The sequence below is a fragment of the Ictidomys tridecemlineatus genome, assembly GCF_052094955.1.
Source record: "Ictidomys tridecemlineatus isolate mIctTri1 chromosome 1 unlocalized genomic scaffold, mIctTri1.hap1 SUPER_1_unloc_2, whole genome shotgun sequence".
Lineage (NCBI taxonomy): Eukaryota > Metazoa > Chordata > Mammalia > Rodentia > Sciuridae > Ictidomys > Ictidomys tridecemlineatus.
Genome location: NW_027520943.1, coordinates 652,541 through 680,371, shown reverse-complemented (window position 1 = coordinate 680,371; position 27,831 = coordinate 652,541).

Genomic DNA, 27,831 nt, shown 5'->3' with positions numbered 1-27,831 from the left:
GTCACCAAATTTCCACATTGGAATAAATGTCCTGAGCTCTGTTTCCAGCATTTCTTTCCAAGGTTAGCACTTCAACTGGGAGCCCTTTATGTGACTTGAGCTGTGAGCTTGAGGTGAAAATTGGCTCATATTGTGAAAAAAAAAAAACCTGAGATATACACTTTTTATTGCATTCAAGAGCGAATGCAATAAAACAAAATCCTAGTTCCTTAAGTCTTTGTCTTAACAAAGCCGTGTGCTTTACTTATTTAAGAATGAATCTACACATGAAATTAGGTAAAAGACGGCTAAACTCTTTTATCTACATGAGACATGGATCTGTTTCTGTGCAAGTTGGCATAGTTTCTAGAAATTGCCGAGGATATTTGCTGAGAAATTATTCTTTTCTTGGAGGCCAAAGGTCAAAGACAAATCAACCAATGGAGGGGGTGGTCCTGGATATTCTCGATATTAGCCACTTTCTTGCCCTGCAGTTAGATATTCATTATGGGGCTAAAAAGTTTATTTTGTGGAGGCGGAGCTGAGGAAGACATTTGTTAACATCCCCCAGAGGCCCCAGGGGCATCAGCTGAGGGCCTCCTTTGCTTCCAACCAGCTCCCAAAATATGGAGTTGTAGCTGAAATGTCAGTATGAATTTAAAAAAAATCCTCACATGAATAGTTTATTATTGTTATTATCTGTTTTCCTTCTCCAACATCCACATTTTCACCACCAACAGCCAACAGGACAGGGATGAAGATCTATGTACATGAGTCTTGGCTTCATTATTCATATTTGTTCTATGCCTTGGCCTGCAGCTTGGGGAGCTGTGTACCTTCATCCAGAAATTTACTTATTGCTCATGCCTTGATTTTTTCTTCTTTAGCACAACTCCCAGCAACCCCCAAACTCTTGCTGTCAAAACTGTGGGGAGAGATGGTGCCTTCAGAGTGGCAGGAAGTGTGTGCACATGCGTAGGCCTTCACCTCCCAGAGGAGGGCTTGTATTTTCTTTTACTGAAACAAAGAAAATATGATGGGTGCCTAAGCTGAATGAGAAGCACGTCCCGGGACATCACTTACTTGGGAATGAATTTGTCTTTCCTTGTCAAGGCAGATTTTGCTAAGAATAAGGACACTAGGTCCTCCCACCTTGGTCACCTCGACCTTGGACAGGTGCTGCCAGTTCCCTGGGCCTTACTGTTTCCAATGCAAGAGGGTGCCATGCTCCCTGTGCCTGTGTGGGAGGTACTGTGGGGTGGGGCTGATGGCCCCCGACATTGCTTGAATTTGAGATTTATTCCAGGGTCCCTTCTCCATGTCTGGGGCTTTCCTCCATCATCTTCAAATCAGATTTTTTTTTTTTTTTTTTTTTTGCTAGGGAGAGGAAGAACGCAGCTCTCAGGAAATTTTGCCTGCCTTTCCAAATCTACTACGTCCCTCACAGCATCGAAGTCCTGGTTGGGAAATCTGGGTTCCCACACTAATGTCACTGTCAGCTCGCTGTGTGATTCTGGCTTCCTAACTTGTTACCTTGGCATTTTTCACCAGGGATTATTAATATGAGTTTTATCTAGTGTGGAAATGGATAATTAATTTTTGCTTATTCAAGTCCCTGGAAGCATTAGGCATTCATTAAGAGAGTAATGCATGAGGGAGTTATAAAAAATAGTTGACTCGAGTCCCAGGGATGGGCTTCTCTAATTTTCTGGTTTTTAACAAAGAAAAAAAGGGAAGTTGATATCATGACTTCGGCCATGACTGGCTTGGGTGCTGACCTTTTCTGCTCCTGAGGTCCCTCCCTGGTTCCTCAGACTGAGACCTGCATGGGAAGCACTGTCTTTGAGGGTGTAGCTGATGAGTCATCCTGGAGCAGGTGGGGCCCCTAATCCAGCATGACTGGGGACCTTATCAGAAGAGACATTTGGACACAGATTCAGACATACACACAGGGAGGGTGCCATGAGGGCCCTGGACCCCATTGCTCCAGGCACTAGGAGAGGAGCTGGGGTAGACCCTTCCCTGGAGCTCCCAGCGGGAGCAGGGCCTTGCTGAGGCCTTGTCTTACACCCTGGACTCCAGATCTTTGAGACGCTATCCGCTGCTCCAGCCACCCCATATCGGTGCTTCCTGGTGGCTCCCCGGAACTTTGGCTCTCTCTGGGCCATCACCACATCTTCCTGCCCAGCCCATCTGTTTTGCTTGGTGACAGGGAATTCCTTCCCCCACATGTCTTCAGGGACCAAGTGGAGCTGCCCTCGGAGACCAGCCTGCCACACTCCCTGCTATAGGGAGGCACGTGTGTGGTCAGGGACTTTGATCCGAACTCTGGGCACTTATTATTAGTGTGATTTGGAGAGTGCAGTGTGTCCTAAGCCCCAGTTTCCTCATCTGGGAAAGGGGATGGTGACTTCTCACAGTGTTGTCCTGAGCATTGAGCAGCATAATGCTGAGAAGACCTTTAGCGCAGGGCCAGTACAGAGGCGCGTTCAGTGAAAGGCAGCTGTTTAATGACACTCCACACTCCTCGAGGTCTGAAGAGCATCTTGTTCTTCTACTTCTCCTTTATTGGATTAATTAGGACGCTGATTTACTTCCTCTTAAGTAAAATTCTGAGTTGATCTGGTGGCTGGTGTTAATTATCAATCAAGTTTCCTCCTTAATCCAAAGTTTAGGGGGATCTGGGCTGTTTCTGCTTTGTCACTTGGCTATTCCTGGGTGCAGCATCCCTTCATTCTCAGGTGGTGGCCATGTTGCTGGGGTGGGGTGTGGGGAAATAGGGTCAAGCCTTGGAAGAGACCTGCCATAGTCCAGTGGCCAGAATATAGTATGGTGGCCAGAGCTGATGACCAGGGCTGCTGGGAAATGTAGCCCTGATCCTGAAAAGCCTGTGAGAAGTGTGTGTCCTAGTAGCCGGGATGGGGGGGATGGAACTGGGGGCAGCCTGTCTGCACCTCAGCAACACATGAGCATGTCAACGACCATCCATAAAATGTGGTGGAAGCAATGAGTGTCACTTCTCCTGGGGGCGTGGCTGAGCACTAGTCGGGTGAGGAGCTGTCCCTCCAATTCATGGTCCACCAACTACAGGGGGTTTAGAAATGAGTGGGCACTGGGACCTCCCCACCCTCCATGGGTTCCCACTTAGTGGCTGCTGCCGTGGCATGTTCTATAATGTGGGACAGATGGCACTCTGGGGAAGCAGGTGAGATCACTCAGCCTAACTGCTGGGCGTGCAACCCCTCCCCACCCTGGCCCCCAGGCTACAAAATTACAGGAGGGGAGAAAGTTGAGGTGGGGTGACGCAGAAGATGGAGGGTAGCGGCCAGCAGACTGGGCCTGGGCTTCCATGTGTCTCTCCTGTCAACTTGGGTTTTTTAAAGGTCAAGAAAAGCTATTCTGTGGTGGGAAAAAAAGTGTTTGGAAAAGGAGTCTCGGGGCTCCTACAGTACATACTACTTTTATTTCTATCCATCATCAATGTAAAACCTGACTTGGATGCTGAAATATTAACAGCTTCTCCTTTTTCTAGGAAATGTTCTTATTTTAAATATGTTGAGGTACTCGGTAAGTGGGAGAAATACATTTCTGACTAAGTAACTGGGTAGCTTATCTGTCAAAGACCTATGTCAAAAAGAAGAAAACATGAGAAACCCTCATTCACTGTCAGCTTGAAATGTTTGATAGGCTGCAAGGTGCTGCAGGAAAAATGAAGTAGGAAGTATTTGGGTAATTTTCAGCTTTGGGAGAATTTTTGAATTTGGTTTAAAACTTTCAGTTAGAAATGTCCTTCTACTGCATGAGTAATTGCATAGTTGTAAGGTTAAATTGCTTCTAGAGTCACCAGTGTTTAGAGAACAACCACAGAAAGAGGTAAATCAGCACAGATGGGGGAGAAGCAAAAATTCTCTGTTCCCCTCTGAGAGTGGGAGATGATGGTGTGATTTGGGGGAGCTGTTACAATAGAGTCACCAGTAGGAGTATTGGCCGGGGACCTTGTGAAAGAGGCCAGCTGGCCAGAGCAAAAAGCTGTAACTGCAAGATACTATGTCGTTCTGCAGGGAACAGAAGCCAAGGGGCAGAGGGAAGGACTTGTCTGGACCCAGGAGATTTTGCTGCAGATAAAGAAGCTTCTTCTCCTGCAGGCCCTCTAGAGAACCCATGGCAGAATCCAAAAGAAAAAGGCTCAGTTTTAATTGCCTGTCATGTGTGTGGGATGCAAAGCCACCTTATTCCAGTGCTAAGGAAATACAACATGCACCATCTATGTCCTTCCCTGGTATCCAGAACCCTTAGCTGGTGCTGTGGTCCAAATGTCTGTGCCCTCAGGAATCTAGACAGTGCCCCGCCCACAACCACGCCCACCTGGGAGTTTCCTGTTATTTCAAGGCAGGGATTCCACAGGCCTTGCTCTCAGACCAACTCTGAGCCCTGACTTGGCACTCAATAGATACAGTATTGAGCCAGACATGTTTAAATAGGTGGAAATGTGGGTGGGAATCCTCTCTGCAAGCAGAAGAAACTAACTAGGGTTAACATGAGCAAGAGGTGACTAGTAAGAGATCAAAGCAGGAGTGGGAAGCTCTCTTTTGGCCCAGAATTGTCAGCTGAGGCATCCAGGAAGATGGGAAGGAAACCTCCCTTCTGAGCATGCCCGTGACCCAGAGGGATGAGGATAAGGCATCTTCAGCATGAAGCAGAACATAAGCTCTTTCCAGTAATTTGTCCCTCCATTGAGAAAGGCACATTTAACTGGCCCAGTGTGGCTTTTGCCAGGAGCAGAATGGACCACATCTAACGTGGAAAAGTATTTCTAACTTAGGTGAAGAAGTAGGGTGCTGTTAGGAAAGAGGAACTGGGCTGGGAGCTGCAGGAAGACACAGGTAAGCCAAAAAGCCCACGATATTGGGTGCTAGTCCTTTTTTAAAAAAAAAAAAAATTCTCAAGTGAAAGCCCTGTGGTCTGAGGGGCCAGTGGTATCTATGTGCTGCACTTTAGCCACTCGGCACCCCACAGAAGCCAAGGAATCGCCACCCCTCTTTGCTCTTTGTCCTCAACATCGTCAGTACTTGAGTTCGTGAGAACAGATCGCTGCATCTCGGTTAACTTGCCATCACCATCCATCTGCCGTGGATTGCTCTTCCTCACGGGCTTGAGAAGAAAGCTCCCAGATGCAGTTGGTTGCAACAGAGCATGCTATGGGTTGTCCTTTGCCTTCCCAGCCTGGGGGCTTGGGTGACAGATCAGTTTGATAAGGGTGCATTCAAACTGGGGTAATGAAATTCTGTCACACTCATTCTGAATGTTAGTTTTGCTATATCTTGTTTCTTTAGAAAGCAAAGACCTGCTGCCCTCCCAGACACACACTCACACACAGAAACCACCCCCCACAGGGCATCATTAATTTGAACTTGAGGCATTTATGAAATGTATCATGTTCATGATTTTTACTGGTCATTAGGTTAGAACTTTAAATCTGGAAGAAAGAAAAATAAAACGACTTTCAGATTTGCCTGCACAAGAAGAGTTGGGCCCCAGAATAAGTGTTGAGGGGACATAAATACTGACACCACAGTGAGCAGATTCCCCCATTGAAGGGCCCAGCTAGCCTGGCTGTGTGTAGGTGGTGATGGACAGGACCTGTAGGATTCCATGGTTAACCATGTCCCAAGTGATTCGCACACTCAGAGTGGCCACCACCCAGTGTCCTGTGCCCTGTGGGGTGAGCAGCATCTGACCCCATGAGTCATGAGTCTATAACCGCAACTGAGCCCATTTCCCAGCTTTCCTCTTTTCTGGGGCATGGTCGCTCTTCATGGCTTAATCACAACCTGACTCTCACCCATTCTCTAATTTCAGAAATCTTTGCTGAACGCCAAATGTATTTAGGTCTCATTTCAGGGGCTAAGGAGCCACAGGGATCCCTGACCTCAGGAAGTCTTTAGTCCACTGGAATAGATCTGAGTTTGTGCTATATTGACATGGAGGGATGTCCTATGGTTGGGATGTAAGAGCACAGACTCTGCTGCCAAGTCCAGCCTGCCTTGCATTGGCTGTGTGATATCTGCATGTTGCTTAACCTCTCTGGGTACCACTTTCCCTCTGTGTGACATGGGTACACCTGCAAAACCTCATTTCTTAGGGCCATGATGGAGACCATATGAGGGGATAAATGCACAGCTCAACCAGCTCACATGGAGTGCCTGATGAGCTCTGGCTGTGACTCCATTTCTCAGGGAACACAGAGCCTCCATCAGTGATTGCAGAGGGGTGGTGCTTACCTGGCTCTCCAGGAGGATGCATGTGTGTCTTAGCAATCCCTTCACTAGTATGAAGCCATTAAATGACAGGACACACTTTTGCATTTTTAGCCATTATTTCCCCAAATGACTTTTTCATTTACACTGTCAATCTCCATGTATAGTTGGGATTGTTTAATGTACAGATGCACTTAACAGGCTGCTAAGATAGCCCAGCTCAGAGCAGTGTAGCTGTCCTCATGTCCATAATGAAAAAAATGTATATGGGTCCTAATTTTCCTTTATATTTTTTAATGAAATTACAGAAATTTGATAACAGAATTTACAAAGTAGTATTGGTAATCTTAGTCCTAAATAAGTAACAGATAGCTAATTAAATATAATGCAATTATTTAAGATAAGTCACTAATATGAACTTATTGACTATTTTTTGCCCTGCACAGTATTCCCAGAATTTGCTTCATCTTGAATCACTGTGCTTTATAATTTCAGAAATCAACAAGAAAAATCTAGGACACAGAATTTTATCTTTTGATATAAATTCAACAGGTCTGACTGGCTAAATAAGGGCTTTTTGGAAAGAAACGGAAAAGGTGCTGGTGTGCTGAGCAAATATCAGGAGCCATATAATTTGTCCAGAGTTTATTTTCATTTTCTTTTTTGTGTGCACTTAAGGGATGCAGTTCCATGCTTTGCTATCCCTTATGTAGGGGTTACCACAGTCAGGCAGACGAACACCCCCTTCTCTCACAGTTTCCTTTTCTGTGTATGGCAAGAGCACCCAAAAAATCTGTTTTCTTAGCATAAATTCCTGCTGTGACCCAATGAAAACCTGGACTCCCTCACACAGGGAGAGAAGCAGTGCTCAGGTGTGCAGACTGCACCGGGGTTCCCAGCAGAAAGGAACAGAGGGGATGGGGGCACAGAGAAGACCAAAGCCAGGCATTTTTGGAGGGGAAGGAGTGGATTAAATAAGAGGTTTAGAGAGAGCAGCCAAAACCCTCTTGGGTCAAGAGAGTCCCTGAGATAAAGCGGGTGGTGGGATGTTTGGACATGGCCGCCGGATGGTGAAAACAGAATTTGCTGGGAGTTTTTTGGATGATGCAGTGACTCTTTTGCCTGGGGTGAGGCTGCTCTAGAGAGGGGGGACATGGTTGTCAGAATCACTGAGTGACTGAAGCCCTGTCTTACTGTACACAACACTCCCAGGAGTATGTGGCCATGTGCAGGATCCAGGCTGTGCACGTGACCTCCCCAGGGGCTGGGGCAGGTCCATGGTACTTAGGCTGCACCTAGACGGCTCATTGTGGCTTAACCAAAATGAAATTTGCTAGTTGCATTAGCTGGGCCTTGCCATCTGGAGACAGAGGTGGTATTGTGGACCATGGCGCTCTTCAGAGGCTGGAGAGCACAGGTGGCACCAGGGAAAGGAGTCTGATGTCTCCAGTTGGGCAGACTGTTCCCTGGTCTGTCTCAACTTCTGGAAGCCGTAAGGCCCAAGAGATCCCACAAGTGGCCTTGTTTCTGTGCTCATTGGTGTTTGTGGAAAAGGTGTTCCTGGGTGCGACTGCCCCCAGCAGCCCAGCCTCACCCTTGCTAGCTGGCCCTACTCCATGCCCACTGCTTTGTGTCCATTTTGGTCTTGGCCCAATAGCGTTTCTCAAACGCGGCCATGTGACCTGAGGCACAGTTAACATTCATCCCGCCCAGGATTTGTCCCACAGACTGATTCTACAATGAGCCCTGTGGTCGGCTCCATTGGCACAGTGCTGTGGGGGCCATGTGCAGCCAGGGCGGAGACCCCCGGGCTCAGTGCTGATGTCCTCATGAAGAGGACCCACTGTGTGGACCAGAGGGCATGACAGGCCATGAAGGAGCCCAACCACATGGACATGTGACAAGGATGAGGACTTTAGATACACTCCCAGGTAACTGTTTTCTCAGAGTATTCTTGTGTACATGTCACCATGTGTGACTAGGGTGAGTGGTCCCTCCGAGCCAGGGCCAGGAGTGTGTTCCTAGTGATGAATAGATGTTCTGAAGTCAAGGTTGTTCTGTGGCACAGGAGGGTGAATGGCGGCTCTGGTGAAGTTCAACAAGGGGACAACGAGGGCGGAACACTCGTGGCCTCCAATCTCCTGTTGCCCCGCTCCAGCTCCATGTGAGGACATGGAAAACAATGAGTTCTCCTAAGTTAGAAAGTTCCTGTCCTCGGCTTCCCCTTGCCTCTAGTGGCCAAGATGCACAGGCACTTGGGACACTTACAATGGATGGTTGTTGGTATTTTACAAGATGGCACAACCATCAGTGCTGACGGATTTGGGAATATCCCTGCTACCTCAGCTGTCACTGCTGGGCCTCCCTGGCCCTCAGCCCCGTAGCCCCTCGTCTGTCTGCAGGGATTTTTGTCACTGCAGGCACTTCTATGGCGTGCATGTGGCCTTCTGTGCGTGGCGGCTTTCCTTCAGTGCAACATTTCCTAGGGTCACTGTGTTCTTCCACATTATGGTCTGGCCATTTTCTGTCACCTGGATGACCCCGTGAGGCTCACACCAGCGGGCGTGCTCGGGGTCCCACCTCTGGGTGTGATGGAGAATGCTGACGTGGACAGCTGGTTTCAGTTCTGTTGGGGAGCTGGTGAGAAGTGGCCCTTTAGGATCATAGGGTAATGTTATATTTAGCTTTTTAAAAACTTGCCAAAGTGTTTTCCAAAGTAACTGCAGAATTTGACATTCCCCTAGCAGCGCTGGGGGCTCCCGTTGCTCCCCACCTCCCCTAGGCCCAGGGTTGCCAGGTGTCAGATCCGTCTCCCTAGGGGTAGGAGGTAGTTTTCATCGAGGTTCCCCCACAAACAAGCTGAACACACACAGTCATAGTCAGCTTCATGTCGTCTTTTTTTTTTTTTTTTTTTTTTAAGAAAGAGTATGAGAGAGAGAATTTTTTAATATTTATTTTTTAGTTTTTGGCGGACACAACATCTTTGTTTGTATGTGGTGCTGAGGATCGAGCCCGGGCCGCACGCATGCCAGGGGAGCACGCTACCGCTTGAGCCACATCCCCCGCCCCTTCACGTTGTCTTAAGGAAAAGGCCAGCTCAGATGTTTTGCTGCTTGCGGCTGGGCTGTCTTTGATGGTCCATGGGTCATGGTGCTCTTTACATATTCTGGATATAAATCCTCTGTCAGATATGTGGTTTCCAGGTATTTTCTAACTACAGCATAATCCCCACTTCACTCAGAATTTCTGGACAGTTTTCCAGGGCTTTGCGACTAGTAGGAAGACCCGTGGGCAATGCCTGGGAGATACTTGGGGAGAACCTGGACAGACAATACATGTGCCTTGACCAGCCAAAAGGAAGAAGGAAGTTGGAAGAAGCAGAGGGGCAGAGAGACAGGAAGAAATTAAGCACACCTGGTTCAAATCATGGAGTCAGAGTCCCTGAAATGAGCCATAAAGTAGAAATGTCAGGGCAACAAGTACCTTTGGGGAGCGGAGGATGAAGAGGGCTCCTCTGATTCTGGAGGTAGATGTTTCCAGATGCTCTTTGGGTTCCAGAAATTCAGCTTTGGGTCATTGAAGGGACTTCATATCTTTCTTTGGCTGGGTTCCACGGCACGGCAAGCCATAGCGGGGTGTCTGGAGGGGCCATTAGTACTAATGTAGATTCATCCACAGGGCACAGGTCTAGTCCCCTGGAATAAGGCATCCAATGAAAGAATTAGAAGTTCCTGTCCTCACGGTGCTTACAGTCCAGCTGGGACACACAGCTGACATCATAGTGTAAGCACTGGAGAACTTTAATGTAGGTATATCATGAGAATTAGGCAGCCAGGGGCTGTAGGTGGGGGCTTATGGCTTAGGTAGATGACATTGGCCAGTCTGACAAAGTCACTCTTGAAAGAAGCCTGAAAGGTGGAGGACTGAGCCTGGATCTCAGGGGGGAGCTTCCTGTGCAAATGTCCTGAGGTGGGCCTGGTGCACAGCTGGACAGTGGGGAGGTGAGTGTGGCTGGTGGGTGAGCAAGGCCATGTGGGGTGGGGAAGCTGCAGGGCTTCCCAGGGAGGGTCCATGAGGACCATGGTCACTCTCCAGGTGGAATGGACTTGCGGGCATTGAACAGTGCCCATTAAACTGGCTGTTGAATAGTGGGGCCAGGCATGGTGTCTGCTGTCACCAGGTCCCTCTAGCTGTGGATGGAGAGCAGGTTGCAGGGTGCAGGCCTAGGTGCAGAGCAGGAGTAGCCATCAGGAGCCCTGTGCAGTGGCTGGAGAGAGAGATGATGGGGCAGAGTAGGCTGGCGGCCACGGAGGATCCGGCAAAATTCAGGAGATCAGACGTGGGGTGGGGGGCACAGAGTCAGAGGTGATTCAAGACTTCTACCTAGGTAACTCAGATGGACTTGGGTTTAATGGGAGGGACATAGAAGGTCTGGAACAGGTGTGTGTGTGTACGCATGCGTGTCCACTGCTCAGCTTCTGACAGGTTCACTGGGGAGGGTCCATTCACCATCCCTCCTGATCAAGGGTGGGCAGTGCTGTGTAACTTGTCCTGCCACACCCACTCAGTGCTGCTGACTCTGTCCTGGGGAAGAAAAGCAGGATTATCCCAGGACTGGCAGGAAGGTGGCGAGTACAGAGGGAATCCTTTACCACCAGCTACACAGGCCTCGGGCCCTGGGCCAAGGACCTTGCACGCAGGTGCTCTTGGGTCAGCCGTCCATGCCTCAGCCTCCTGAGATTTCTGGTACCCTGAAAGTCTTGTCCCCTCCCTCCTTCCCTCCCTTCTTCCTTGCTCTGGGGAAAGGTCACAGCCCAGGTGACTCAGGGCCTCTTTCCTTCCTCTGGCACCTGCCTCTTGGTCTCGCTGCCAGGAGAGATGAATGGGCCAGAAGTGTCATAGCTTGGTGGCTCTTAGTACAGTGTGTGCTAGCAGCTGCCACCCATCCTACCTGTGCCCACTGTGCCCCACTCAGATGCCAAGGCAAGCCCTCTCCTCCCAGTGTGCCCTCCCCCTAACCAGGAGGCCGACCAGGCGCAGCTCCCTCAGGGGTTCAGAACTGGCACCTCCAGGACCCTCTTGACATGAGTGTGGCTGGGATCCAAAGAATAACCTCAAGTGACTGCAGAGGGGGGACAAGGGGACCCAGGGGAAGTGGGAGTGTGAGATGGTGGCATCAGGCAGGGTCTCATGACCACTCGGGGCTCTGCTGACCAATACTGATCCCTGGGGCAGTGGTGTTGTGAGGGCTTCCCAAGAGGGTGGCACAGGGCTGATTGGCCATGCTGGACAACTTCTCTGGCAGAGGCCTGGGGCCCCTGGGGGCTGGCACGATTGCGCGGCCACCTACGGCTCTGCAGACTGCTGCTGGCTGGTGTGCAGGTGGTGACAGTGCTGTACCATCTGTCTGCACAGACACTCATGTCTGCTGAGCCTGGGAATGAAGGCGAATTGAGGACCCCTCAGTGACCGTTTGGTTTCTGGTAGTGACCTTAGGTGTCCCCCACCTGTCCACGTAGCTAGGCTCAGCTGGAGCAGTGGCTTCTGCTGATGAGAAGGGAGGCATGAGTGGCTTGAATCGCACCTCCCTGTCAGGTGTGGGTGGCTGGAAAAGAAACTGCCAGCTGCCTGGACGCCCAGCACAGACAACTGCTCCCACACACGGAGCCCCAGTACTTCCTTCACGGTCACTGGTTATTAAAAATCTGAAAGCAGTAGTGGCCAACGTTTACAGATTGCCCCCCACATCCAGGCACAGTGCTTGAGTTTTCAGGGTGGAAGAAAGTGGTTTTTGGATAATATAGAATATATAATATATTATATAAATATATTATTTATATAATTAACATATTATTATTCTCTCTGGTCATATTTTTGTTGCCCTGGCCAAAGGCTAGCCAATGTTATGGAAATAGAACTCTTCTGATGATATTTAAAAAGGCATTTGATTTTCTGATTATTACTCCCTCTTCCTCTCCTTCCCCTTTTTCTTGCCTTGAAATAGTTATGATGGTGAGGGCTTAGCAGCAAATCTTGTGCCCATGAGCCAAAGGGCTGAAAAATTAAAAGCCTTACTGTAGACTTTATTGAGACCTGGGCCAATGAGAAAATGATCTGTTCCTAAGCATCTCAGTATGTAAAAAATATAAGTGTTTGTTATTTGATCCTTAAGTGGAGCCCTCATTTTAAAGGAGAAAATGGATGCTGTTTTGGGAAGGATTCAGCTGATGAGTAGGAACCATTGTCTGTGCCCTGGTAGGATTGTTTTTATTTGGGCCTGTCATCTCCATCAGAAGTGTCAGTCTCTGGGAATACGTTGCTGTGGATTATTTAGAAAATGAGCATAAATCACCCCAAACCCTACCTCTCAGAGATAAGCATTGAATATATATTTGCGGGAATAATTTTAAAAATCCTTTTTCTTACACCAAGCTTAGTATAGTTGAGGTCGTAACTTGCACATGCCCACACACTGGTGTGCACACTTATCTCTCACAAATCTGTCAACGATGACAACGTGCTTTTATGTTCATGTCCAAATTCCCACAAATTCTAGTCCCTGGTCACTCAAATGAAAACTCAGGTGCTTCAAAAGTTCTCTTTTTTTTTTTTTCTGTGAAACCCCGATGGCATGTCACCAGCCCTCCTGTGTCCCAGAGGCATGTTCTTCCCCTGGGTACCACAAGCCTTCTGCCTGAGAAGGCTCCAGGGGCCCCACAGGGTGAGAAGTCACCAGTGACCACGCTCTTCCCAGAGCTGCCCAGGCCACCCTTGGCAGCATACCAAATGGTTCTGGGTCCCTCTGTTCCTCCCACTGCCAATGCCTCTGCAAAGGCGGTTTCTCCATTCTTCCTGTTGCTCCGGTTGTCACCCCCTGGCCTCCTGTGATCTGTTCTTCCTCTTACCCCATATCCACCAAGTCCAGAAGTCCTTTGGCTTCACTCTCCAAATCTGTCTAGATTCTGACCCATGAGGCTGATCTGTAACCTCCCCCAAACTGTCATCTTACTTGGGACCTGGGAACACATCATCTCCCACAGAGGAGTGGATTTGAGGATGTGGCTAAGGTTCCGAATGTGGATAGAGGATCCTGGGTTACCCAGGGACTCATAGTGGGCCTCAGAAGAGGGTGGCAACAGGACCAGAGCCAGAGAAGGAGTGAGACGGTGGGAACAGAGGAGATAAAACAGTGGGGACAAGATGACAGAGAAATCTGAAGATGGGACCCCCCTGCTTTGTGGATGGAAGAAGGGACCACCAGGAAGAGCTCAGGCAGCCTCAGGAGCAGGGAAAGCTTAGGGGACGGTCCTATCCTGGAGTCTGTTGAGGGAGCACAGCCCTACCCACACTGTGACCTTGGGACTTCTGACCTCCTGTGCTGGGAGAGGAAATTCCTGCTGGTCAGCCAGGAGCTTGGGCTGATTGGTTACAGCAGCAGCAGGAAAGAGGTCCACTCTCACCTGGCCAACTGCCCCCAGGACCTGCAGGAGCCTCATGACTGTGCTCCCCGGCCAACCTCTGCTTATGCTCAGCCAGAGTGGACCTTTGGGACTCCTTGGGTCCCATCATGGCTGTCCTCTGCTCTAAGCCAGCAAGCCCCCCAGTTTTCTCCTGTGAAAGGCAATGCTGCACTTTTCCTCAGAGTGCTGCTCCAGAGGGTCACACCTGACCCTCCTCTGCCCCTCCTCTGCCCCTCCATCTTCCCCTCCATCTTCCCCTCAATCTTTGCCTCTACCTGCCCCTCCACCTGCCCCTCCACCTGCCCCTTCTCAGGCCCCCCACCTGCCCCCTTCCTCAGCCATCTGCATCAGCCTCGCAGTCTCCAGGCCCTTCCCAGAGCAAGAGGGTCTCTTGCACCGCAGTCTTGGAGCCGCCATGCCCTCTGCAGGATGGACACATTTCTCATGCAGAACCAGCTTCTGATCAGCCGCTGACTTTTCCATCGTGTCTCCATTTGCATATTCTGTGCTCTCGACGCCCCCCATTTCTGTCTTGTGATACTTGTCACTAACATCCCTTATGATTCGCTTACTCATTAGCATCCTGTCCTCCATCAGCATATCAACCTCACAGGAGAGGGACTGCGGCTTTTAACCTGCATGTTCCCACGAATGCACCGATGGAGGGCAGCCCACGGTGTTCCCGTGGCCACCAGGACTCCAGGAAGACTGTCCATTAGTTTTATTAAAATAATTGGCTTCCTGAAAGAAATGAGTGTGACTGTGTGCACGTGCCTTAGAGCATTGCCTGGGGCCGGCTGTGCTTTCAGCTATTCCTGGGTGGGTATGCAGCAGGTCCCCTCTCCCCTAAGCAGACATAAGTCCAGTGAGATGCTGGTGGGAGCCACACCCCAGGCTGTCACTGTCCTCCCCCATCTTCCCTGCATTCACTGAGCAGCAGCCCCCAGTAAAAAGTCGGACCCACGACACGCATGTGAGGGCAGGTGCAAAGGTCCCTTCTGGTGCCGCTGGGCGTGTGTGAGTCTGTGGAGCAAGCTCTGCTACATCTGCTGGAGCCAGCTCCCCAGAATATTATCCTGGCTTTATTTTTTATAGTATTATATAAAAATCATTTTATTGCAGCTATTAAAACAATCTGTGTAAACATAATTTTTATGACTGCAAGATATTCTGGCATATGGCGACACTATCACTTACTTGACTCTCCCTGTTCTTGGATATTTAGGGTGCCTCCTGGTTTTCATGATTATAAGTCTCCTGAATGTCATGAAGAAAGCCCTCCTGAAGGGGAACCTTGATGTTGACACAAACGCTGTGCCATCTGCAGCCGGGAGATTTGCCTCGACCTGTGATGGCAGGGAACGTTGTGGGCAAGGAGTCCCAGGGTCCTGGGAATAAAGCCTTGGCCCCAGGTGAGGGCACACTGTGCGGGAGAGCAGTCCTCTTGAGTAGGCCCACAGGTGTTGATCAGCAAGCAGACCTTCATTCATCTATTTCTCCTACAAATGTTTGCTAAGCACCTACTATATGCCAAGTCTTGTTCAAACAGGGCTTTTTCAAGGGATGTTTTCTAGCCTGGCAGCAGCACCCTGAAAAACTTACCAGAAGTGCAAATTATTGGGCATCAGCCACAGGATTGCATCAGAACCTCTAGAATGGGGCCCAGCATCTCCATTTAACGGAGCTTCCCAGAGATTCTGGTTGGGGGTAAAGTTTGAGGACCATGAATGTAAAATGGCACAGCATTACAACTGTGGCAAAAGTCTGTGCTTCCTGCGAACTTGTGTGATGGACAGCACAGCATGCATTAAAGTACAGGGAAGTAGATCAGGTAGTGAGTTTGAAGAAGGAAAATATAGAAGGAGAAATTGAGCAGGTGCCTGAGGAGAGGGAGGACAAGCCCTTTGGACACACGAGGGAAGGACATTTCATGGGGGATGCAGGGAAACAGGAATCAGTGGCCTGGGCTGACACAGCATGGACACCGAGCGTATTGGCCACCACTGGGCTGCTGGAGTTTGCTATTGGTGGAGGGAGGGGACCAGAGATGGGGAGCCAGGTTGGGCAGTATCACACAGAGTGTCCCAGGAGGCTGGCACAGGAGAGCGGTGCGTGTGCGCTGAACACTCTTCTGAGTTTTCCAGCAGAGCAGGCATCAGCTCCTGGAACTGCAAACCTCCAGGGCAGCTTAACTCGTGTTCTGGGCAGCTGGGTCCCTCCCTCTTTTCTTCCCTGTCTCTGAGATGCCACACAGAATGGAGAAAACTGAAAAGATTTGTTCAGTGGGTTTAAAACAACTGACAGTGTTTGAAAGAGCAGGGTTGCAGAGACGGCGATCAGAGAGCCCAGAGGAGCACGGTCATACACCTGCAGTATCAGGCAAAATTAAAATGCTCTGGGGACTCTTCCTGAAGTCGCCTCCTTTTGAATTTATTAATTTCTTGAAAGATGACTGGACATCTTGTCCCTAAACATCTTCTCTATTTTTGAGCTGTTACCTTGGGAATGGAAGAAGGAGCTGAGGATCAAGACACTGAGTGGATGTGTTTTAATGTGTGAAGGAATCACCAGGAAGGTGCAGGTCACCTCTGCTTGCTTCTTGGGAAGGTGTTATTATTGTGCCTTCCTAGAAAAGCTTGCTTTGATTGACATTGAAAGGGATGTGTCCCTAAGTAGCATCTCAGAGAGGAAGTTAGACAAGCTGTACTTGAGGGTGTCACCCAGGGTGAAGTGGTGACTTCTGGCCAGGGGCTGACTCTCGAGGCAGGTCCATTTGGTGCAGAGAAGCTACCACTGCATTTGCACACTCAACCAGAACATGGTGTTGACTAAGAGTCCTGGCTGGTGACATTAATATTAGATGGCAATGGCTGACACTTCAGTTCCCACCCGGAGGGACTCTATGTGTGGTCACAGCTTTATACAAGAAAATAGAAAAAGAAGTTCCTTTCATTTTGATGTTGATTTTAGTGACTGACTTGGACCTTGGGCAAAATTTGAAAAGTTCTGGATGTCCACCTTGAGGCAGCACCTGGGACACGCTTCACAGCAGGCGGTTAGTATCAGTGATTCACCGTTTCTTGATCCAGGAGACTGAATCCAGAGGCCACGTCCAATAACAGCGTGTGGTAGAGGGAAAGTGATTCGGTGGTTGTCCTTTCCTATTCCACACTGTGGGGTGGAGTGAAAAGGAGGCCAGGCTCCTGTTGACTCACCTGCAGATCAATCACAGACAGATATTTTTAAAAAACAGTGCTCTGTGGCCTTCTCATTCTAGGGTAAGATGCTGTGGATTTAGTTTGATAACTAATTTTCTTTTAAGGCCTGGTTCTAAGCAGCATTTTTGAAATAGCATATATTTGTCTAATATGAGTCCTGGCTAGGTGTCTCCAAAGTCAGGTGTGTATTATGGGGAGGAGGAAGAAACGGGGAAAGGGAACCTTTTTTTTTTTTTGTCTGACTACTATTTATTCTTCTTTTTAAATTTATATATAAAAGCAGAATGTATTACAATTCTTATTACATATAGAGAGCACAATTTTTCATATTCTGGTTGTATACAAAGTATATTCACACCAAATCATGTCTTCATACATGTAGTTTGGATGATAATGATCATCATATTCCTCCATCATTAATAACCCCATGCCCCCTCTCTTCCCCTCCCACCCCTTTGCCCTATCTAGAGTTCGTCTATTCCTCCCATGCTCTCCCTCCCTAGTCTACTATGAATCAGCCTCCTTATAGCAGAGAAAGCATTTGGCATTTGTTTTTTTGAGATTGGCTAACTTCACTTAGCATTATCTTCTCCAACTCCATCCATTTACCTACAAATGCCATGATTTTATTCTGTTTAATTGCTGAGTAATATTCCATTGTGTATATGTGTCACAGTTTCTTTATCCACTCATCTATTGAAGGGCATTTAGATTGGTTCCACACTTTAGCTATTGTGAATTGTGCTGCTATAAACATTGATGTGGCTTTGTCCCTGTAGTGTGCTATTTTTAAGTCCCTTGGGTGTAGACCGAGGACATGAATAGCTGGGTCAAATGGTGGTTTCATTCCTAGTTTTCCAAGAAATCTCCATACTGCTTCCCTATTGGCTGCACCAGTTTGCAGGCCCACCAACGGTGTATGAGTGTGCCTTATCACCACATCCTCACCAACATTTATTGTTGTTTGTCTTCATAATAGCTTCCATTCTGATTGTAGTGAGATGGAATCTTAGAGTGGTTTTGATTTGCATTTCTCTAATTGCTAGAGATGAACTTTTTTTATATATTTATTGGTTGGTTGTATATCCTCTTCTGAGAAGTGTCTATTCAGGTCATTTATTGATTGGGTTATTTGTTTTTTGGTGCTTACTTTGAGTTCTTTATATACCCTAGAGATTAGTGCTCTATCTGATGTTGAGGGGTAAAAATTTGCTCCCAAGATATAGGCTCTCTATTCACCTCACAGATTGTTTCTTTTGCTGAGAAGAAACTTTTTAGTTTGAATTCATCCCATTTATTGATTCTTGGTTTTAATTCTTGTGCTATAGGCTTATTATTAAGGAAGTGAGGGCCTAATCCCACATGATGAAGATCAGGGCCTACTTTTTCTTCTGGTTTAATTCCTAGGTCCTTAACCCATTTTGAGTTAAGTTTTGTGTATGGGGAGAAAGATGGGTTTAATTTCATTTTGTTGCATTTGGTTTTTCAGATTTCCCTGTACCATTTGTTGAAGATGCTCTTTTCTCCATTGCATTTTTTGGGCACTTTTGTCTAAAATAAGATAATTATAATTTTTTGGGTTAGTCTCTGTGTCCTGTATTCTATAATATTGGATTCTTTGGCGCCAATACCATGCCGTTTTTATTACTATTGCTCTGTACTATAGTTTAAGTTCTGGTATAGCAATGTCACCTGCTTTACTCTTCCTGCTAAGGATTGCTTTATTCTGAGTTTCTTATTTTTCCAGATGGATTTTCTATTTCTATGAGGAATGTCATTGGGATTTTGATAAGAATTGCATTAAATCTGTATAGTGCTTTTGGTAGTATGGTTATTTTTATATTAATTCTGCATATCCAAGAGAAAGGTAGATCTTTCCATCTTCTAAGATCTTCTTTGACTTCTTTCTTTAGGGTTCTGTAATTTTCATTATATAGATCTTTCACTAAGTTGATTCCCAAGTATTTTATTTTTTGAGGCTATTGTAAATGGGGTAGTTTTCCTTGTTTACATATTTGAGGATTTATCTTATATACAAAAATGCCTTTGATTTATGGGTGTTGATTTTATATCCTACTACTTTGCTGAATTCATTTACTAGTTCTAAAAGTTTTCTGGTGGAACTTTTAGGGTCTTCTAGGTATAGAATGATATCATCATCAAATAGTGCCAGTTTGAGTTCTTCTTTTTTTATGTGTATTCCTTTCATCTAATTGCTCTGGCCAGTGTTTCAAGAACTATATTAAATAAAAGTGGTGAAAGGGGGTGTCTGAGAGGGAACTTTTTACCAGGTCTGAAACCCATGTATGGCCTCACATGTAATCATCTCAAAAGACTATCACTGTATTTGGACATCTATGTCTAAAAAACATATGTTGAATATAAACACTTAAAATATTGCATGTTTTAATGACATTCTTTGATTTTAATAGAGTTATGTGTTAGTCAGCTTTTTTATTATTATGACAAAATACCTGAGAAAGTCAACTTAAAAGAGCAAAGGTTTGCTTTGCTCATGGTTTCAGAGGTGTCAGTCCATGGTGGTTTGGCTCTGTCACTTTAGGGCCTGTGGGAGCTCAGCAGGTCATGGCGGGTTTGCACAGAGGAGAGGGCCACTCACTTCATGGCAGCTGGCCGCAAAGAAAGGAGAGATGGTGTCCCCATGGTCCCCTTGAGTACACACTTGCAGTGATCTAATCCTCCCGACGAGGCCCCACTTCCTGAAGGTTCTACCAATTCCAAGTAGTATCAAGCCTGAGTCTTTGTGGGCCTACTAAAGTCCATACCCAGCTTTAAGTAGGCTTACCAGTCCCTCTGAGCTGGGCTTCCCCAGCCTTGGTTGATAAGACCTAACCTTTCTGGAACTCTGACCACCCCAGCCTGTCACACCCCCTTCCACTGAGTCAAAGAACTTCATTGACTTATCTTTTCTAGAACTGAAGCAGCAACCCCAATGTCAGTGGGATGGCCAGGGGTCTCTTCTAGGAAGCTCCCTGTGGGCATCCATCTCTGCCTGCAGACTGGGAGCTCCATGACCCTATGCAGCTTGTCCTTATCATGCTCGGTGTGTCCACACGGGACTCGGTGGACACAGTGATTGCTTAAAAGTGGACTGATGGGGACACAATGCAGCCTTAGGATCAGTGAGAATATAGATGCAGACAGGAAGAAAGATAGTGTAGGATGTGAGCCAGCCGGGAAGTTGACTTACACTAGTCATTTGTGGTCAACAGGCAGCATCAGTGACCCCAACATTGTAGTTTCCTGTTCCTTCTGGTTCTGAATCACAGCCCCAGCGTTGCAACTGGCTGACAGGCTTCTTTACCTGAAGGAAGCCCTTTCTGGAGTCCTCCCCTCCTCCTGGCAGGAATGAGCTCCCACCACGCTCTCCTGCAGGAATTCTCCCCACTCCTCGCACAGTGTGGGGTGCGGGGTCCTCATTCCTCTGCCCCACAGGCAGACAACTCAGATAGGAGAAGCCCTGGGGTCTCTTGGGGGGGGGACACCAAGGTCTCCAGGGACAGAGCAGAGGATGTGGACATGAGTGGAGACAGCTGTCCTGGATGGCTGAGAGCTGTCCTGTGGAAGGGCAGGCCCACACCAGGCCATCACTGCAGGAATCCTCTGAGGTGTCCAGGTAACTCAGAAATCCAGGTGCTTTTATGTAGCCATCACCCTTTAGAAACGGTTAAGCACCACGTAGGAGTGTGAAGGGGGCTTTCAGCTCAGCAGGCCTCATCCTCCAACCCCTGCAAAGCAGGTCTAACCCTTGGCCAGTACTAAGCCATAGCAGGTGACCTGTGTTAACACTGTGACTTGAGGTGTTTGCTTGAAATTTGGAGGGGCTGAGGGTGGAATAGGGTGCAAGCCACTGAGGTGGACCCCAGTGCAAACTCGGGCCACCAGTCTCAGGTGAGCTTCCTTGGTGGCAGTGCCTGACACTACTGCCACCGGCCCTACTGGGAGGCTTAGCATCACCAGTGACACCTCACAGGGACAAGTGGGAGCTGCATTGTGGCGCTGTGCTGGCTCTGTTCTCTGTGCTTTGTATCGATGCCATCATTTTGCTTCAATCCACCATTGCCCTGAGCCAAACGGCTTCTGTGAGTCTGGGTCCTGGAGACCCCTTCAACCTGAAGGCAATCTGAGGGATGTCCGGCCTCAATTTAAAGGAAAACGTCCATGTGTGCTATAGGCAGTTGTTCCATGATAAAACCAGCTCTAAGCCACCTTTTCAGCATCTCTGATTCATCATATTCAGGTACCAGGTGTCCTTATGGTGAAGCTGAGTGTGAGCTCACCTGAGGCTGAGTGGCCTCGACTGGCTTTGCACAGTCTGTCCCTGCTGTCTCCTCCACCCAGCTGCATCCCAACATGACAGCACCTGGGAGGTTCATGGTACCGATCAATTGTGTCATTAGAGATGATACAGATATTGGAAACTGGTGGTCCTTGAGCTGCCCCCAAATCATACACCTGCTCGATTTGACCTGCTGCATGAGAGATGGCCCCTCAAGGAGCCTGCTCTCAGCTCAAGGGTCCACCTTTCCACCAGTCACTTATTTACTCCACCAGTACCAAGGGGGCATCTCCCAAGTGCCAAGCTGCTCAGATCCCTAGAGATACAGCTGTGAACACAAAATTCCTGCCCACAGAGAGCTTTCCTCCCAGAGGGGAGGACTTGGACAAGAAGCAGTTTAAAAATCAAGGATGTTCCAGGAGCTGATAATTATTAAGGGAAAATTAAATAGGAAATGGGAACAGCTTCTTGGCGGAGAGAGAAACCATGTGCACCTCACTTTGGAGCAAACACCTGAAAGAGGGGAGGCTGTAGCATGTCTTTTGGGGTGGAAAAGGGCCGCAGGTGGCATTAGGGCAAATGCTATGGTCCTTAGTGGAGGTGTTTTAGACTCATCCTGGGGTCAGGTGAGAAGGAGAGCAGAGAAGCCAGGCTGGGAAGGGACCGCAGGCCTGGGCTTTGGCTGTTGCTCTGATCAGGACGAGGGTCTTGGAGGGTGTGGGGCAGAGCATGATGAGACCTTTGTTGGGCCTCCCTGGTAATTCTTCCCTGCAGTGCTTCTCAGAGCGGCCCTGCCCCACCTTGTCTGCTCTGTTGGTTCTGAGGCCAGAATTGCCTGTCCCAGGACATCATCTCTCTGGCCCTGCAGCCATCCACTCTGCAAACCCAATTGGCTAGTAAAAGGCAGGACTGAAAGGTGTCTGGGGTGAAAGGGAGGGTTCACTCTTCCACGTCCCCTCTGCAGAGCCCCCTCCTTATTTATGGGCTTTTCAGATTGGGAAGAAATTAGGTCACAATCAGGACTGAAATATTTTAAAAGGAGAAAAATGCAGTACAAACAAAAGTTCATGAATAAAACATCATTATTATTCTATCCTCAGACCCTGAGGATTTTAACTGAAAGGCCAATAAACATACCATTGTGGGTCTTTCCAGAATTTAGAAACTTTCTGGCAATACCGGTGACATTTAGACACATACATCCTGATGACAATTTAAAGGTCAGAAAAGGCTCAGGGTCAGATGTTCTTGCCTTTGCCTTCAAACAATATGGAGTAAACCTTGCCACCTTCTTCTTAGCTATGCTTGTTAGAGTTTAATAGGCCTGCAGCCAGGTTCTGGTGGAACTAGCCTGGGAGATTGCTCTGGGTCTGGGCTCCTCACTGGTGATTTCTGGACTGTCCTGATACTCTGTACTTGCATGGCCCTTCCCACCCAACAGCCTCTGTGGAGCAGAGTTATCTTGTGGGGCTGGTTCTGAGACCAGGACCCAGGCTGGGCTTCCTTTGAGCTAAGGAGCAAGGTTGAACAGTACTACAGGCTGAAGCCACCCCACAATCTGTGTTTAGATTGAGTTGATTGCCCTCTGTCCTGTAGTAGCCCCTGGCTTTTGAGTTTTATCCACTTGCCCCTTTCTTGGGAACTTTGCACCCCCTGTGCTGATGTGCAACCTGACACCTCTTTCCTCAGGTCCTGACCTGGCTGCCTCCCCTCAGATACTCCCCCCTCCATTGGCAGCTCTGCTGTCTGGAGTGTCCACCCAGCCACCTTCTATACCACCACTCTTTGACCTCCTGTGTAGATGTACCTCTTTCTGAAATTACTGTGTCTGGTTCTTTGCTAATGGCTATGTCCTTCCCCTCCCAGTAGGATCAAATAGCTCCTGTCCAGGGTAACAACTCTGGTTGTCACCAGACTACTCCTGACTCCTAACAGGTCCTCAATATAGATCTGTTAAATAAGTAAGTAGGCTGAAGCTACTACACAGCAGATGGTCACCATTTCTACTGAACTGCTGATGTGACTTTATGTAAACATCTGCCTGACTGCATTTCCCCTGAATCATGCAGCAATAAATATTCTTGTGTATATAGTTCTGGTTGCTTGTGAAAAATGTAAACTGGATATATCCTTAAATGTGGATTACTATGTGCTTGAAAGTTTTGATATTGCCAAATGTTCTTCAAAAAGTTAAACTAATTTATAACCCTACCAGAAAAACAGGAGAATATTTGTTTCGAATACTGTAAGCAGATGGGATTGTATCAATGTCTGGCCTTTGGAATGGAGGTTGAAAGTAGTGTAAAAATGTGTTCTCCTTCTGGAGAATTTCTTGGGATACAAGTCTCAGAGATATTTCAGAAACTGAATATGATAAACATTTGTCAAAGTGTGTGTGTGTGTGTGTGTGTGTGTGTGTGTGTGTAGACTTGAATTCATAGAAGCTAAGCTCCCAGACATACTCACAAGCTGCAGGGAGTGCCATGCTGATCTGGAATGAATTTCCTTCAGGTAGAGTGCTGGAGGGCATTCAGGAACTCAGGCCCTGCTGAACTCCTCTGAGGCTCAGAATTGGCAGCAAGGTCACTATTATTAGTCCTTACTGGAAGAGAATCTGAGGGTCTCACAGGACATGACTACCACAGATGAAGAAAAGTTATTTCAGGTTTAGAGGATGCCTGAAAAGCATAATATCTGGTTATTCAAAATTCACATTACTGTGTCTGGAAATATTAAGCAAGAATTCAGATCTGGCACAAAACCTGACATTCTTTAAAAATTCCAACTTTAATACTAAAAATAATGTTTGTACTTAACATATAAATGTATTTTCAAATCTCACTGCGGTGCCCACTTAAAATGTAGTCATACCCCCATTTAATAATTCATCATAATTTTAAAGCTTTAAAATGAACAGATTTGGTCATCACAGTGGTTTTGCCACATTGACTAATAAACAGATACTCCTCTGCCTCTTTATGAGGATTAAATTAGATTTACACAAATGTATTATTTTCCACTTTGAGGAACATATTCTCACAAAAATTGGCCTCCTCTGTATTAAAAATTTGGCAGAAACAAAAACCTTGGTAATCCTTGCCTTGAATAAGCACTAAAATGATTTTGAAATGGCTGGATTATGGCAGAAAATGAAGAGGTTAGAAGTGGATGAGCTATTTTAAAATCTGCATAATGTAATAGATTTTTACTGAATACTTAATAAGTTAGTACTTCATGTGCTAGGAAATACGTTAAATGCTTTGTGGGCATTTACCTGAGTTAATACTCAAAATAATCCCAGAGATGGAGCCATTAACTGAAGAGGTAACAGGGGCTTAGGAGGTCAAGGACTCCTTCTCCACTTACACTGTCAATTCCAAAACAAGCCTTGAGCAAAGACTCATTCATCTCCTTCTCCCCCAAAGAAAAAAAGTAAACAAATAAGTAAAAAGGAAATGAGAGTATTCTGGGGAAGGGACACAAACTGTCACCTCTATAGCCACAGTGTAGACTAATGTGTGTTTGAGAAAATTTCTGAGAAAAGAATCATCCTGGGCAAAAGCATTAGCCATCTCTAACACTGAGTGTATCAGACAGCTCAGGATTCTATAACAAAATACCATAGACGGGTGCCTTTATAAAACAAAAACCACTTCTAACGTTTTAGAAGATGGGAAGTCTAATGACAAGGTCCAGCATGAGCAACTTCTGGCAAGGACACTCTTTCTAGCTTACATATGGCCACATTCTCACTGTGTCCTCACATGGTGGATGGAGAGGGAGTTCTGGTTTCTCCTCTCATGAATACACTAGTCTCACCTTCTGACCTCATCACAAGATAAGTACCTCTCAAAGGCTTCACCTCCTAATGCTATGTCATTAGGATTATGGATAAAATATCTGAATTTTAGAATTTTCCATAACACAGAGAGGGGGAAAAAGAACAGAGGATACCGTACTTTGAGATGTGAGGACAAAGGGAATGTCTCAACCTTAGGTTGTAGCAAACAAAAAGAACCCTCACACCCTCGACCACCAGGAGTAACAAGGGTAGTTACCTTCCCCTGACTATGGAGATGGGAACCTCTCTGAGCTTCAGAGGCCCAGGGGTTGCCTAAAGCTTATGGTGAAGATAGGATCACCAACACCCACACTTGGCATAGCCCATGTCATGATGACCTGAAGCCAGTGATGAGCAGAGCACAGAAAACCCAGACTTGCTCCACCCTGACTAGGCTGACGCACCCCGACCCCAGCAGCAGAAGCTCCTCCATGAGAGTAGATGACACACCTACCTCGGTGACTATGTCACACAGTGTCCAGCTTTCAACCAAAGATGATGAGACGGAGGAAAAAATAATGACAATGATCAAAAGCAACACACTCCAGAGAGAGAAACCCATCACAAAATCAGATTCAGAGTTGACCTGGGTGTTGGAATTATTAAAAAAAAATTAAAAAAAATAATGATTAATGTGCTAATAATTATAATAGTAAAGGTGGGCAACATGCTTGAACACTCAGAGAATCTCAGTGTAATGTGGAAATGATGATGATCTAGGAAGCGTAACAGATGAAGAATGCCTTCAGTAGATTCATCCTAGAGTGAAATGGCTTTGGAAGAACACCGAAGCACAGGTTGGTAAATAGAAACCCACAGGAACATGAGGAAGAAAATCAGGGGGTAGCAGAGCATCTGAGGAAACTATATTAAAGTGGCCTAAGACCCAAAGAAAACAGAAGAGAAGACAGATTGACCTAAGAAACAGAACTAATATGACAGCTGGCTTTTCCTCAGAAACTAGGTATACTAGAAAATGGGTGTGGCTTCTTTAAGATGTTTTGGAGGGAGGGAGGAGAAAAGCTGTCAATTCCCTAATTCTGGGTGCAGAAAGACTGTCTTTTAAAACAGGTAAAATAATAATAAAGTTTTCGTGAAAAATAAAGCTTTACAATTATCAGCATATCTGTATTACGTGAAATGCTAACATTAGGTTGAAGATTATGTTCTTCAGGTAACAGGAATAAACTACTAGAGAGAGCTTTCCTATACACAAAGAAATAGAGACTCAGGATAATGGCTAAAGGCTCTTAATTTTAATCACTCTAAGCAACAATTGCCACCTAAAGAAAAAATACCAGCATTAATTATGGCTTTAGCACATGTAAAGATAAATTAAGCAACACTACTACTAACAGAAGACGAGATGGGGGTGAGGCTCTTACATCACTTGTGAAGCAATATTATTTCAAAGCAGTCTGTGGTTAATTAAACTTATGCACCATAAACCTCAAGGAAACCATGAAGTTTTAAAAATGACTCAATAGTGAACATAAAAATATATTTAAAAAATCAAAATTATCCAGATCAAGCAAAAATAAATTACAAAATCAAGGAATGAAAGAAGAAATAAGAGAGGCAAATAGAATGCACATTTTATGCGGGGGCAGATCTTCAGCCAACCATCATAATTACACTAAATGTAAATGATCTAAACACACAAAGTGTGGATTTTCAGATTGAATTAAAAGTGATCATATACTATCTACCAAAAAAAGCACTTCAAATAGTTTTCGATAGACTGAGGGCCAAGGATAAAAACAAAAAATATGTATGATGAAAATACTAGGAAAATGAAAGCTAAAGCAATGTGTCAAACCAGACAAAGCAGATTTCTGAAGGACTATTTCCAGTGTTAGAGTGGCATTAAATGATGGTGAGGGGTCAATCTGCCTGGGAGGTTTAACAAACTGAAATGAATGTACCCTTAAAAACTGACTTCCCAAAGAGTCAAGATCAGTAATAGAACTGAAAAGAGTAACAAGAGGAATGCCAAAGGTTCAGCTGCCAAGCTGACACTCTTCTTCCAGTGACGGATAGAAAATCCACTAGAAATTGGTAACAAGTTAGGAGCCCTGAGTGATTAGGAGACCTCATCCACTTCAGTGAACTTGATACTTATTAACATTCCGCTCACTAATGGCAGGATGCTGATCTTTTTCAACAGTTGGCAAGATGGAAGCTAAGTCCAACATCAATTTCCCTTGTGAACACTGAGGCAAGATCCCCATGAAATAGCAGACAAGAGATCATTAATATTGATATATTACTATTAATTACCCATCATTAATATTGGTATAGAATCATAATATTGGTATATTTCTAATAATATTTATAGAATTGTAACATGTTCTGCCCAAGTTGGCCACACCCTAAAATACAGTGTTGTTTCAACAGTCAGTCATCATAAAAACCATTTAACAAGAACAGATAAAAATCCAGTCTTGGTATCAAAACTTGCATAACCTAGGAATACAAATGTCGTTGTCTTATAAAGACACCTGGACTGACGGCCAACACTGACCCTGTGGGTCTGCCTTCCCTTATGGTCCTGAGCAAGACAGGGTGACCCACCCTCATGGCACAGAGGAAGAGTAGTTTGAGGAGAGAACTAGATGGCATGCATACTGGAGAGGAGGGAACAGCTGTTGACAAACAGTGCATTGAAAATGCAAAAGAATCTCCAAAATCTACTGAACTTGCAAGTGCCTTTAACTCCGCCAAGGTACATGTGTTCACGTGCAAGGATGGAGTATATGCTCTTTGTTCTAACAAC